Below are 16,183 nucleotides of genomic sequence, written 5' to 3'. Positions count from 1 at the left end.
CACCCCCAGCACACACAACCACGGATGAGAAAAATGAGAAAGCCACCTCCGACCGTCGTTGTCGTCCATGTAATCCACCACCACCGTCATGGCGTCATCCATCAATGCTCTTCCATAGAAAACCATCGATATTGTGTGATTTGGATTTCGAATATTTGGGTTCATTCACACCTGATCCAATCTGATATTTTTCTTTTCTTTTCCATCTTATTTAAGTTTTATTTTTTTTTAACAATTATTGTTTTAATAGAAAATTTATTTTTTACTTAAACAATAATTTGTTGTTGTCTCTATAGAAATAAATAATGATTTGTTGTTTATGAGCCAATATTAATTAATTATTGTGTTCTATATATGTATGTTGATAATAATAATAATATATTTTGGTTGATTTGAAGCATATGTATTTAACAGAATGACTGTTTTGATTAATTCATGGAAATTGAAGTTTTTGTTTATCAATCCCTGTGTGGGAGTGATAATCTTTGTCGATATCCCCAATGGAAAATTCCGGGGTTAACCTAATGTCTATCTTATCGTCTTGTGGAACTCATTTATAGGTAATTTATTAGATGCAAACATCGGAGCACAATCAAAGCTTGGGATCAACAAAGATCAAAATACTTATGGATGTGATATTTTAAGTCAAGCTTGGAGTTGATGGGTAGTGTTTTCAGAATAGAGACATTTTTCTTGATGGTAAAACGTTGGAGGTAACTAGACATAAGTTACTATTTTTGTTGCTTAATTCTCTCACTTTTCCAATCAAGTTTTAAATAATAGCGATATCTATGTAATGGATGGTGCAGTATGATCACACTTATTGATCTCTTTATTGTGTGTGCTATAAGTACACCATTTTTGCTGTAGGTTCATGTTTCCAGTTTTTTATGCCATAAAACATATGAAACTTTTAACTCGCGTAGACCAGGTATATCACATTTTCTGGTGTATTTTACTAATCAGAGCTACTCAATTTATGTGCAAGAATGAGGGGTAAATAAGGTGCTTTATATATGTTAGTTTTTATATTTCCCTGGGAATGAACTAAAAAAAGATTTACAATCAAAGTTAAATAGTCTATTGAGTGGCTTAAGTTCTATTGACTTAAACTTTATTGAGTTGAAGAACAAATTTGAGCTTGGAACATCAAGCTAATTTTTATGAACTTTCCCCAAACAATATTCACGAAGTTAAGCCTCTTAAGTTGTTAGTCATCCATTGTCATTGTTAATGTGAATTATAAATAGTTACAATTGGTCATTTAAATGCTTTTTTTTAATAAGTTCCGATAAACATTTCATTATGAATAGTTTTCTTTTTAATAATAAGCCTCTTAAGGTCTTATCGTATCAAAATGGATGGGTCGGCTTTTTGGGTAATGTACTAGGAGTTGTAACAGGTTGTATTTTGGGTGCTTGGCATATGTTCACTTATAATTTAAATTAAACAATCCAATAATCCATATGATTAATTATGCTATTAGCCTATCACTTTTAAAGATATCAAAATGGATGGGCCGGTTTTGTTAGGTAATGCACTCAAGATATAACAGGCTATACACTTATACTTTGGGTGCTTGGAACTACGGCTATAGTGAATCTGGTCTTAATTTAATGTCACAATTAACCCTAGCGATTTTGTATTAATGTGATCATTTGAGGGCTATCATTGGGCCATAGTCGCATATGGACAATACCGTACAGGAAAAACTTATACAATGGAAGGTGAAGGTGAAAAAACGAAGGTCTTACTACGTAATACAACACTAATAGTTTGAGGTCAAATTTTGTGCATTGAAGTTTGAAATTTATCTTCATTTTTGACCCATTTCCATCCATTCACAATATATATGTTATATTTGTCTCAATAATTGGATTTAGTTCAACCTTATATTCATTCTTGAACTAAAATGTAAGATAACTTAACCATCTATTTATTTGCTTTTGTTCAGATTTCTCAACAAAGACAATATAAGCGTTGAAACTCTTGAGTCAAGGAAGCAAAGTCTCAATATAAGAATGAGCTTGACAGAATCTATAATAAAGAAGATTTGAGTTAGTATGAATAGAATCATTTCATATTGGTAAGAGTGGCAATGGCAGCTTCCAATTTGTATCATTGACATAGTGGAACAAGATTCATAAGATTCATAGTGTTAGGAGTCCTATCTACTATTAATGCAATTTGAGTTTAATATAAATAGAATCATTTAGTTATATATAACAGTCGTATGTTTCATATAATCGTAAGCGGTTATTTTTCATCGTTAGTTTTTGCACTTAATTATTTCTTCCAACTAATCCGTGACTTATTTTTAAAATGATAGATACGGTTATATGCTACATTGTTGCATCTCATGAAATTAAGTAACTTGAACGCTACAAACCCTTACGGCATCTGGCGCTATAGACCGTCGCCGCTGCAACGCGTGGGTACCCTTCTAGTTTCTTACTAACAATGTTAGGAGGTAAGGGATTTATTACCAAATGGGTAAAATTATTTGGAGCTGTCAAAAATTGGACAAATACCCTTTAATATTATCATCTAAGTAATATTTCCAATTATATATACTAGTAACGTTGTGGGCCGTCAATTATCGTGGTGAAACGTTTGCATTAACGGCTAAGTTAAAATTAAATTTGTCATGAATAGCTTTCAATTGTTATGATTACGTTTTGTTATTGATATGCGAAATACGACGTGGTAAAATCAGAATAGTACAAGGGTAATGAAAGTTTTCAGTATATTAATTGAGAATCAAAAAGGGGGAAAAGTAGGCAAGAAATATCCCCCCCCCCCAAAAAAAAAAAAAAAAAACTTCAACCCGGATACAATATAGTAAAATATGAATAGTGGTACGGGGTTTGGTTACAAAAGAAGTTAGAAATAAAATTTTCATATTAGTTGAAACTAAATAGAAAATAATTTGAAAGAAACCAAAACATAATCCGAAATAAAATCCCGAATGAAATGTGATGTTGTAAAACCCTAATAATGGTGAGTTGTAAAATCCATAAGCATGCTCCTTAATATAGTACTCCCTCTGTCTCATATTAAGTGTCATAGTTTGACTTTTTAAATTTTTTTCTTTCAACTTTGACCGTAAATATTTTTGTTTGTGTTATATAACACTTTATATAGCATATATGAATTGATTAAGTTTTACATGTACTTTTTATTGATATAACTTTTCATCAACTAATAAATAACACAAACAAAGATATTTACGGTCAAATTCGGAAGTAAAAGACTTGACCAGTCAAAATAGGACAATTAAAATGGGACGGAAGAGTATATAATAATAAAAACAGATACGAAAATACAAGTCAATGATGCATTCAAAGTACAAATCAATTATAAAATAAAATATAACTTTTTAGTATTATTAACTTTCATACTTTTCCTTAAAAATTTTATTTTTTTAACTTTTTCCCCTTATAGTACAACTTTATACGCATGGAGTATAATACCTTCTGGATTTACCTCTTTTCATTTTTACTCCTAAAGTTTCTATCTTTCAACTATTACTTTCCATCAAAATTTTCGTTTTCAATATTTTAGCACCAAATTTTAGGGTTCTCATGTTTCTATTAAACAATTTTCATATATCGCTTTACCTTTAAATACTTCAACCGGTTATTTTCCTCTGTTTTGATGATATATAGAATTTATTAATATATAATAAATTTCATCATTGTTAAGTTTTATATTAATGTAACATATAAAGCAAGACACTATATTATATTAACGTTATCAGAGTGTTTCATTTTCGTTAATATATTTATTCTTTTGTTCTTATACATCTTATTATTTTTATTGTACATATATGTTATTTTATTATTTTTACTAATACTACATGTTTCGTTGTATATTTTTAAACTTAGTCTCGAATAATTGACAAAAATAAATTTGTATTATACTAATACTGCTATATATTATTTGTATCCATAACTTTTTTTTGTAAAAAACGTGTACCATGGAACGCGGGGTACAACGATTAGTATAATCTATTTAATAAAAGTTTCATGTAATTTAATAAATAAAATTTTTTTTTTGAGTTGATCGATTTGTCTTTGTCTTTTCTCCAATATTTAGATTTTTTTTTTTCATGTCTCAGTTATGTAGGTAACCATGGTGGATGGTGTCAAGGGTCGATTAATTGATTTATGTACCAAAAATTAACATTTTTGAATATATCGATGCATGTTGTAAATAATTCCATTAAATATAGTATACGTATATTAGGTGAATGTATTTAAATTCAAGTTAGTGAATAAAAGAAAAATGAAGTTTGGCCAGATCAAGTTCTTTTTACAAAAAAAAACTAATCTTGTACCCCGCGCAATGCAACAACGATAATTTACGGTGAGAGATACCGTAATGACAATGATTAACAACGTGATATTTGTTTTCTGTTATTTAGAACTTTCATTTGGGTTGGAATTGGATGGAGTATTTTAGGAACATCAAGTGTATAGTTGAGAGGAAGGTTGAATGTGTAGGGGTAATTAGGGTATTCAAAGCTTTAATCAAGCAAGGAGGAAGAGTTGGATTTGTTTTACAAGGGATTAAGGGAGTTAAGATATAGACTGTGGCGAAACCGGTACAGAAAATGACCCGTAGCACAATTTTTTTTTACTGGCCTTGTATCACAGTAAAGTACCGATAACGAATTAATGACTAGATTATTACAATTTTAGCATTTTTTAGCGGGTTTTAAGAAGTTTTGACACTTTTAATAATTTATAGCTATACAAATACATACTTATAAGTTTTAGAGAAAAAATTATAAATTTCATCCCCAAACTTGGCACAATTAGCAGTTATCATCCCAAAAGTGAAAAATAACAATAAAAAAATTTCTAAAGTTGGAATTTTTTTCAAAGTCTGTCCCCGTGACTAACTGTGTTACTTTTCTTTCATTAAGTTGCTCACGTAAGTAACACGCGAGAGCAAAAAGTCAACCATCCTTCGCAAGTGTAAATTGTAGTTTTCATCCCTTAAATTGTAACACCCCGACTAAGGCGGAAACACGAAGTGTCACAGAACGACATGGTACAAAAGATTTAAAGATAAAACATCAACATCAAGTTTTAAATATCATTCGAAATCAAAGACAACAAGTTCAAGATGACGTTTTAGAATCCATTACATAACCATAATTCATAAATGAAAAACAAATTGTTCGCATTACAAGTCCACCGAATAACAAGCAAGTACAATCCATGAGGCGGTCCAAGCTACGAACCTAATGCTCTAAACCTGAAAAGCATGAAGAAGAAGTGTCAACTACGAGAGTTGAATGAATTCATAGGTTTTTAACTAACAACCAATTTATATTCCAACCATATCCAAGATAATAAGTCATAAAAACCTTCAAGTATTCTTTCAAATATTCATTTCCAAAACGTATGTTCAATTCATAATATTTATTCATATTAACATCAATATCATTTAACCACGAGAGCATATTCAATATATCAAATTTCATTTGGCCACACGGGCATAATTTAATATTAATAACTTTTGATCAGTAAGATGCTTGAGCCACTACTACTACCATTTTCATGTCCAAACAACATTTTAATTCATTTCATAGCACAAGCTATCAATCAAGTGCTTTATTTATAAGTAGGGTCGTGCCATGGAGACGACCTGTAAAATAGAAATTTGAGCTCAATTTGTGCAAAAATGGTGTTAGTGTGTAAAAAGGTGTTTTTGTGTGTATGGAGGTTGAAGATGGAGATGGAGAGAGAATAATTAGAGTGAAATTGAATGATTAATGTGTAAATGGGGAAAAAGACTTACAATTAATGTGTGGAAGGGGCTATTTATATCATAAATCTAAGTTTCACTAATGCCCTTCCACCTCTAAAACATTTACATTTTAACACCATTTTTAGTTCTAACATTCTTCCCTTTGGTGTTGAAATGTAATTCATGCACGACATCATCTATAAATACGAATTTGTTGATGAAGGTCTTCGAAGCTTTCTGTAACAACCGTCCCAGAAATGTCCTATTTAAGTTCTTAAAAACGTACATATGCCACTAGATCGGCCAGACAGTCTAATTTATATGAGTTCTAGACGTACTTTAGATGTTTATTATGTGCTTATATGAACTTCAAATTGATCTAAATATTAATATTGTACGACGAGTTCGCAATTACGTGCAATAATATAATATGTTCGGTGCGTAAATGTTAAAAGTTCATAAAAGAGTTCAGCCTAATTTAATTTCAAAAATGGCCCTTGTAGTTGTGAAATCTCATTTTTATGACAAAGTATAAAAAGAAGGTGTAAAACCCTAAAAGTTTACTATTCATCATCTCCTACCTCTCTTCACACACTCCCCACACCTTAAACACACACTAAATTTATCTCCTGATTTGGTTGGTTTGGGTGAAATCATTGATATCATTAGCTTCCTTGTAATCATCAAAACGTGTTTCTGCAATCGGTTTTGAGGTAACAACAACAAATCTTATGTTTTGATGAAACTAAAAATAAACCTTTTAGACTTGTGTTCTTGATGATTTGGTCGTTGATTGATGTCAAAAACGTGTTAAAGATTAATGGGTTTATGTTTAAATGTGTCTAGTAACTGTTTTGTGATCAAATTTGGGTCGTAACATGCCTTAATCTTCAAAACTCGTGATTTTGTTAAGTTCAGTCTTATGTTCGTATGTCTGCAACATCAAACGAGATTATCATGTTCAAAACGAAATTAGCTTAAGTTAAGATCTACACCATACGAATTTAACAATTAACTTCGTTCAATATTGCGTCCAAACGAACTTAATGTTCGTTTTCCTTTGTAACGAACTTAATAGTGCTTGCGAATTTAGGGGCCATTTTCGTACCCGTTCAGACCATACGAAAATAAAAGACAAATTCGTTTAAGGGGTTCATGCGAAAATAAAGTCAACTTCGTCTAACAGTTCATGCGAATTTAATGGTTAAATTCGTAAGGTTCAGTCAAACGAATTTAAGGTCTAAATTCGTTCAGTTCAGTTCAAACAGACTTAAGGTTCACCTTCGTTCAGTTCATGTACGTAAAGTTCAGTTAGAACTATTTTGAGTTAAAACGTTCAAAGGACCAAATCATCAGTTCATCAAGGACATTTGTGATTTGAATAATCACTTAGACTAATATATGTACTTCTATATGGTTATTATGTGCATAGGAGTTCGGCAAGGCGTAATTGGATCTCGATAGATATACTTATCTATCTTTGTACTTGTTCACTGTACTAGTTCTCTATATCACTGTGAGTTCACTTATTTCCCCCTTTTGTACATTTTTAAAGTTCTTAATCGGGGACTGAAAAGCATGAAAACTAATTTGTACATATATATATACAGACTTATATATATATATATATTCTTTTGACTGTACTAAGTACTATCTTGAGACAGACAGACTATTTATGTACAGACAAACTATTTTCAGACAGACTATTTATGTACAGACAGACTATTTTCAGACAGACTATTTATGTACCGACAAACTATTTTCAGACAGACTATTTATGTACAGACAGACTACTTTCAAACAGACTATTTACGTACAGACAGACTATTTATGTTATGATACTTATTTCTTAATGTGCTTTCTAGATCTTGAATGGGCAGGATCTTGAATACATACGGTTATGTACTTATTTTATGTATGAGGCCTAAGACTTACTGCTATCAATTCATCTCCCACCAGTTCTGGGAATGGACCGTAGGTATATGGACAGCGCTGTTAGGGTAGGCCCATCCTCATTCTCCCCAGGACAGGAGAATGCATATTACCTAGACTTATTGATCACCTGTTCTGATCACATGCTCTGGTCACCGGTCCTGACCTAGTTCGTACTTATATACTTTCTGATTACATGAGTTCCCTGAATTTTCATAGCTCGTTTTGGCCAAGCGGATTAGCAGTAATAATAGACATACATATTAAGTACATTACGGACTCTAATCTACCGTTATTACAGCAAGGTACTTCTGACAGGCATACAGACTTTTGACTAGACCTTTATAGTTATCAGACTTATGTATATTTATAAAGTACTTTTTGTGAAACTCACCAACTACTTTTGTAGTTGACCTTTGAACTTACATGCTTTTCAGGCTAGGTTCTAGATCTTAGCATAAGAGTCTTCCGTTCTAAGCTCATTCCTTTGGTGACGGTTCGAGCGTACAAGTCCTGGAGCTACGAAGGCCTTATTGCTATTCCAGTTCAAGTACTGTTCTATGAGACAATTGTTCTGTCCCAAGAATTTGACTATTCTGATTCGGTTATATTCTGTAATAACATTTGTACTTCTGATCTAGACTTAATTATGATTTGTAATGACTTTGTTCTCTTGATTTTTGATTAATCTTAATGGCTGTGTTGAACTTGTACTGTGTGCATTTGTACTTGTCTGTGCATCCCGTATATTCCGCTTTAGCGGGGTGTTACACTTTCTCATTGTCTTCTAGATCTTCCATCAAACTTGACTTTACGTCTTTAATCTTCAATAAATCTTGACATTGTCATGCAATTGATCTTTTCAGAGTAAATGCACTGTGGAAAATGGATTTGGCTTTTGAGCTTTTGAACCACTTTGCGGAAGCTTGATCTTGCTCTTTTGGATTTGAACATGAAAGTCTCTTCTTGACAATCTTAACTTTGTCACACTTCCCCTTAATTAATGAATCTTTCTCTTGAAGCATTTGGACAAACATCTTTTTCATCACAAACTTCCCTTCGATCAAACAATCATATTTGCGTACCACCAACGCTTATGTATAGGGTGTACCCGCGGCGTACCCACCACGTTGGCGATAACTATCTTCAAAGAATAATTTGGGGATCACTTTAGTCAACAATTTATCTTTCTTCCCCTCAACTGATGAATTCTTCTTTCTCCCCATCAAATTTTCAAGATAGCATAAAGACTTGTTCGACTTCATTATCCTCTTTCTTCCCCTCATGATGAATGTGTGGCTACATGTTCATCATGTCGCTTTGAAGTCGAAACTGGGGAATCAACCATTATGAAGTAGTAGTCCAATAAACATCTTTAGCCCGGGTTATACACTAACATGTGTATAAGCCATATTCATCGAATCACTTAACAACAACCTTTGGGACCCATTTTAGTGTAGGCCCAATGGTTTTCGTCTTGAAACTCCAAAGGAAAGTGTCATCGATTCGACGAATAGAATCTGCAATCCATGGAGGGTGAAAACTCGAAGTCGTTGAAAAGTTGAGTTTTCATGGACGCAGTGGAGAGGATAAGACATTCACTTTTGGCATATGAATTGTTTTAGGTGCAAGGTTGAAGAGTTGCGAAAGTGAGTATTTGATTGTCTTTGTCTCAGTTGTCTTTCTTTTGTAAACTTGTTGACTTTTTGGCTTTTTCAACTGAGATTTGGCTTGAGAGATGAACTTGGTATTATCTTCAAAGGATAAGAATGGAATGAGAGTCTTTGTTCCATCAATATTTGTCTTCTGAGAATACCTTGTATCCTTATCCAAGGCATAGTTGGTAAATTGAGACACTTTACGTTTGGAGGTTTTTGGAACATCATCAATCTTAGGAGCAGGAGAATTACTCGATTGTTTCAGAAGAGCTTCAACGTTTGTGTCAAGAGACTTCGACTTGAAAGATGCGATTCGACTTTCAATCTTCTCAAGTTGTTTTTCAATCAAAGAACTCAAATCAGACAAAGAAATTGTTGACACTTCAGACTTTATCTTTGAAACAAGAGTTGTTTCCTTCAAGAGACGAGCTTCCAAGGATGAAACTTGTGACATCAACTCATCATTCTTCTTCAAAGTTTGCTTGTCAATTTCATTCCAAACTTTAAGGTTTCCAAATTCAGCTTGAAGTTCTTTCATCTCATTTTTAAGCTTCACATTCCCAGCTCGAAAGTAGATCATTTGTTCTTTCAGTTTGACATTCTCAGCTTGTAACGTGACTACTTCCTCTTGAAACTTTACATTTTCAGTTGCAATCGAATGAATCATTAACTTCATTACTTGACAAGGAGTTATTTCACATTGCGAAAGAGTAGTCGTACAACATGAGCACAGCCCATCTTTATGAAGTTTTACTTCAGATGAAGTAGGTGTCTTGGGTGAGGAAGTTAACCAAAAATTGAAGACGTAATCATTTTTGACCGAATTTGAGATACTTGGATTTGACATTTTGTTGAGCAAAGGTGGGGAATGAAATGAAATGATATTGTGTTTTAAATTGAAATGAAGAATTAAGAATTGAAATTTTTTGAATTTCAGGTTTCCCTGCAAATTTTGCTGCCGAAATATGTTCTTATGAAACTTTGAATTTCATGTAAACTTTGGATATTATGATCATAGGAAAAATTTGATAATTTCTAAAAATTTTCGCCAAAGACGCGTAGATAACGAATGAAAATTGGCTTAAAATTTTTTTAATGCTATCAAGTTTTAAATCTTCATGAATTATCCCTTTTTAAGACCCTGGGCAAAAATTATTTTTCCCTCCAAAAGACTTTTTTTTTTTGGATTTTTGGAATTGGAACGATCTTGTGAAGATCGTCCTCAGAATTTTTCTAAGTATGAAAGAATGAAAGGTAGGACGGTCTTGAAATGAAACTAGGAACTGGGACGATCTTGAAGTGAACTAGGACGGTCTTGGCAAGATCGTTCTATGTTCAGTGGCTTGGACGATCTTGAAGAAGATCGTCCTAGTTTCTTGCTAAAAATCTTCAAGTATGAAAGACTTTCCAAGTGTTTGAATTGACCAAACCAATCCAAATGGATTAATTAGCCAGAGTGTATGGTTCCCAACCAAAACACTAAACCAGACAGCCAAAAACTCGATCACACAGATCCAAATAAGGTAAACAAGATCGTCCTGGGTGGGACGGTCTTGTCAAGATCGTCTTAGGGACAAAAAGTGAAACGATCTTATTAAGATCGTCCTATCAAAATCGTCTTGAGATCATCTTCTTCATCAGCCAAGCAGTTTTATACAGAAACTCCATTAACGACTTCAAAAACTTCGATAACTTTTGAATTACTAGGAGTTAGAACTTGAAATCACTTGCAAACTGCTCGTTTTCACCTCAACTACACATCTACGAACAAAATTCAACACAAAACACAACAGATTCGAAACTCAAATTTTGAGCCAAAATCTCCAAGATTCAAACTCGAGATTTAGATCGAATTGGAACTTGAAACTTGACAGGATTATGTTTTTAACTATCACGAATCTATTGGTGAACAAATATCTATGATTTTATGTGATTTGATCAGTGAAATGGTGAAGAACAGTGAAGATCGTTTTACAAAAAAAACGGTTTTGAATAAAATTCGAAAAGTAAATTAATGATATCTCCTTGGTTTCTCAACGGATTTTGACGAATTTTATATCGATGGAATCGTATTGAGAAGACGAATCGACTGGTGTACAAATTTCGAGGTAAAATCAACTGTAGAAAAATCCCATAGTTTGATCAAAAACGGTTTTCGAAAGGAAATTTGAAAATTTTATGAAAAATTGCAACAAATCAGGCTCTGGATCGTTAACGTATAGTTATTTTGCTCTGATACCAAATGTAAAATAGAAATTTGAGCTCAATTTGTGCAAAAATGGTGTTAGTGTGTAAAAAGGTGTTTGTGTGTGTATGGAGGTTGAAGATGGGGATGGAGAGAGAATAATTAGAGTGAAATTGAATGATTAATGTGTAAATGGGGAAAAGACTTACAATTAATGTGTGGAAGGGGGCTATTTATATCATAAATCTAAGTTTCACTAATGCCCCTCCACCTCTAAAACATTTACATTTTAACACCAGTTTTAGTTATAACACGACCATTTAATTTAAAGTAGCTAGAGCACCGCTCCGGTCGGACTGGAAGAGAAGGTCGTCACAAAGGCAACCAAACTTCAACCGTTACGCTCCGGGTGGGTGGACGAATCCTAGTTGCGCAACTATCTAACTACAGGCCTCCGCTTTCGGAGTAAATAGTAGTGTACCGAAAGAAAACGGGTTGACAGAACTCAAGTTCATCATATAACCTTTATCACATTGAACATACAATATAACTTCATTTCATAATTATATTATCAAAATCATTATATATATATATATATATAAGCAAATTTCATTTATATAACATGTTTTTCACCCCGATAGTTAAACACATAAAGTAGTTTGAAAGGGGGCTATGACTCAGTTGTTTTGAGAGAGATAGAGAGCTGTTCAAATGCGTGGAGAGTGCCTAGTGGTGTCGCCCCTTAAGCAAGCCTAAACCATGGTATTCAAAAATATACACAACGTAAGTGTGTGTTGCATGAACTAGTAAACTAGATCATGAGACGTACGCTAGTAGACTTGCTCATCTTTGGTTGTTGTTTAATTATGGTATTCAAGTACATTATGTTTTTCATCTCCTTTGGTTGGAAAGTATTTGGTGATCAAGGTCATTTATACGATTTTTGTACGCTTATTGAAATTTCGGTACTTTAACCTTGTTTTATATATATTTTCCATTGCATAGTTTGTTTAATAACAACATTTGACATTTGTGTTCTTATAATATGGATGTTGATACATTTTTACTGATTTAGTTTTATTCATTTAATTTAATATTATTTAATTAATTAATTATTTATTTTATGAATTTATTAATTAAATAATTCCTTATAATTACTCTTAAGTTCTTAAATTATCTTTAAAATTTATGGATAATTACTTATGGATTATTTACTGATTTTTATACTTCTTGATTTATAATATTATGATTTATACTTATATTTATGCATTTCTATTTAATTATTTGATAATAGTGATTAATTAGTGATTTTACTTAATAATTTACTTTTAAATTGTATAGTTCTTGTTTCTTTGCTTATATTTATTTTTCCCCAGTAGGTTTTGGTCACTTTTATCATTAGTTATGTAGTTTTGATCAGATTCCTAATTTACACAATTTATTAATTAATTTTTATACCTTTTAATTACCATTTTAATTCATTAAATCATAGAAATTCTTACAAATCACCACAAAAGCTTTTTGTCCAAAAATCCCAGGCCTTTTAGGCAACTTATATCAATAAAAATTTATATCAATTCAACCTCTCTTGTGTCTTTGTAATTTAAGGACTTTTAAGCATAAAAAATCGTTTACCGAAATAACGTTTTAAGCCTCATTTCTTAAGCAATTTAGGTACTTCAAAAAGGATTTTTGCTCTTGTTTCATTTTTTTCCAGAAAGTGCATCATATTTTGATGGTTCAAGTCATGAGAGTGGTGGTGGTGTGATATGTGCAATTTTCTGCCTTCGGTTAGTGATTATTTGACCCGAAAAGGTGATTTTTGACTTGTTATTGCCATGCATCAAATGACTTGACTTTTATACTTTTGAAACACATTATTTCCAGTAGGTTCATTATATTTTCTTGCTCAAAAGATTATGGTGCATATGTGTGCTCAAAATGCATTTTTGCAAGCTTTCGGTTTACGATTTCAAGCATATTTTAACAAGTTTTGATTCAAGCTTTATATCCTTGACATTTTGTAAATTTTTCCAGAATATTAACATCAAGATTAACATATTTTTCACTTATGACAAGCCTAGCTTCATCTCATAATCCAACAAAAGATTCAACTTTCTTAAATCTAACAAACATGCAATTATCTCAACTTTTTAACAATAAATCTTTATCCATCTATAACCCATCAATATAAAAACATACTCTCATGAAAAATTCCAGAAAATTTCCAGAAATATGGACATAAAAATTATATAAAACATGTCCATCATTTCATGCAAAAAGATTATCTTACAACTATCAACATATCTCAACACTTTTCATGCCAACTTTTATAGATCTAACTTTCCAACAACAAAAGTCCATGTCTTTATCAAATTTCCAGAAACTCATACTTCAAAATATATAAAAACATGACCATCTTTCAAAGGAAAAACTACTTTAAAAGCTATTTAATCAATAACAACACTTTTGGGTCTTAAACTAGTTAAATCCTTGGATCTTTCTTCATGGATTCAACATGCATGAGCATGGAAAGAAAGATCCTATTAACTTTGCCCTCATCAAGTGCATATTCAAGAGGAAACATAAAGAAAATATAACCTTTTGATAAAACCTTTTTAATATAGACAAGAACAAGTTTAAACTAGTAAAGAGATGAAGATATATACCCTTGAAGAACACTTTTTGGTGATGAAAATGGTGCAGATTTTCGTGGCTTTTAACCTCCAATAAACCCTTATTCAAACCTTAAAATAACCTCAAATCCTTAGCTTACTAAAACCCTTAAACAATCTAGCCTAAACCCTTATTATTAACAAGTGTTTAGATGGATTTTTCTTGCCCTTTTTCTTGTTTGTTTGTGCCGAACCAAGAAGGAGAAGAAGAGAGAAGAAGAGGTTTTTCTTGAGAGAGTAAATGTTTGTGTGTGAAGTGTGTGAAAAGTTTAGAGTTACTAGGAGAAAAGTGGATGAAGATTTTGAAATTAAAAGTGAGTGGAGAGGGGTGTTGGGGCCGGTTAGAATAAGGTGGAGAGGAAGGGGTTTTCCATTTTTTTTTGTATAAAAATCTAGTGTATAAGTACACATTTTATTTACATAAGTTGTATGTGTGATTTAGTTACAATGGGGATTTATTTACTAGCTCAAAATACAAGTTTATATGTGTGTATGTATGTCATGCAAGTGTGTATGTATATATACATATTTTGGGTGTTTTAGTTTGTTACATGGTTCATTGGTTATAAATCTTGTATTTATATCATTCATATATACATATACTTATTATTATGCAAGCATTTTATGTACATAAAGAACTTACAAATATTTCAAGATGCTCATAGAATTTCCATGATCAAATATTATTTAGTTGGCTTGATGGTTAAATTGTTGGGCATTTACAAGTATTTTTAATCGCTAGCTCAACTTGTGAGACTTATATTATTATTTATAAGTTGGTTAAATGCTAATTAAAATTTTTGTTCAATGACATTTTATCAAATTGAATTTAACATTAACAATAGCTCTAGATTGCTAATTTAGGGGCATTATCTACTAGCTTCAAGTATAACTATGGCTTGCGGGAACATAGACAACCTAACTAGCACGTATATAATATTTATAAAGTAGGGTTGTTACACAAATTGTCAAAATTTTGCATTTTTAATCCTCCAAATAAAAAATATCCTTTTATGACTTATATATAAAAAGGGAAACTGCAGAAAATAGAAACGAATTTTACTCGTTTTCACGATATTAGCAACATCCTTTAAAAACCTTACTTTTTAGAAATCATCTTTCATTTATTAGCATGAACAGTATTAATTGACTGAATGACCTGCTAACATGTCCGTTTTCACGATATTAGAAATGATCTTTTCCATTTTCCTATTTTTAATGCCACGTCATTTCCCTCCCACCAAAATATATTCCCCCCAAAACACAACAAAACATAACCCGTATCATTTCATTTCCCCCAAATCAATTTAGGGCTTCAAATAACTTACCAGATTTGTCTTCATCTTCATCAACATCAATCAAATTAGGGCTTCGAGATTCATCTTCACAACATCAATTTTGTGATTGTACACCTCCTCTGTTGACAAAAGAATGGACTTCATGGACCAAAAAGAACCCTACTAGAAGATTCAAGAGATGTGCTAAATGGGTAAGTTTGTTATTGTTGATTAATTTTTTTCTTCTTTTTACAATTGTTTCTTGCTTTGATTATGAATGATAAAATTAGGGCACTGGAAGTATTCCTTGCAACTTTTTTGGGTGGATTGATCCTCCCTTTGTTGAGAGATATAAGGAAGCAATGTATGAGCTTCATTTACTTAGAAAAGGTAACGGTCATGAAGATGGTAACAAGGAAGAATTACTGCATGCTATGGATGTTATGCAAAAGGAATTAGCAAAAACTAAAGCAAAACTGTCATTGTATAAGACTTGTTTGGTTCTGTTGTTATTGTTGTTATTTGTTTATTATGTTTTATAGAGTAGTAATAGTGTGTTCTTGTTTGCAATGGAATTGCAAAGTTATGTCAATTGTTGTAGTTGTTTTATGTAATGGAAATATCTTTGCCTCAATTTTTGCCTCTTTATGTTCTGTTCTTATTGTTTTTTACCAATGGAAATGTAATTGCAAAGTT

This window comes from Erigeron canadensis, chromosome 8, assembly GCF_010389155.1.
Source record: "Erigeron canadensis isolate Cc75 chromosome 8, C_canadensis_v1, whole genome shotgun sequence".
NCBI classification, from domain to species: Eukaryota; Viridiplantae; Streptophyta; class Magnoliopsida; order Asterales; family Asteraceae; genus Erigeron; species Erigeron canadensis.
The sequence above is the reverse complement of the archived record's forward strand: the minus strand, read 5'-3'. Positions refer to the sequence as shown.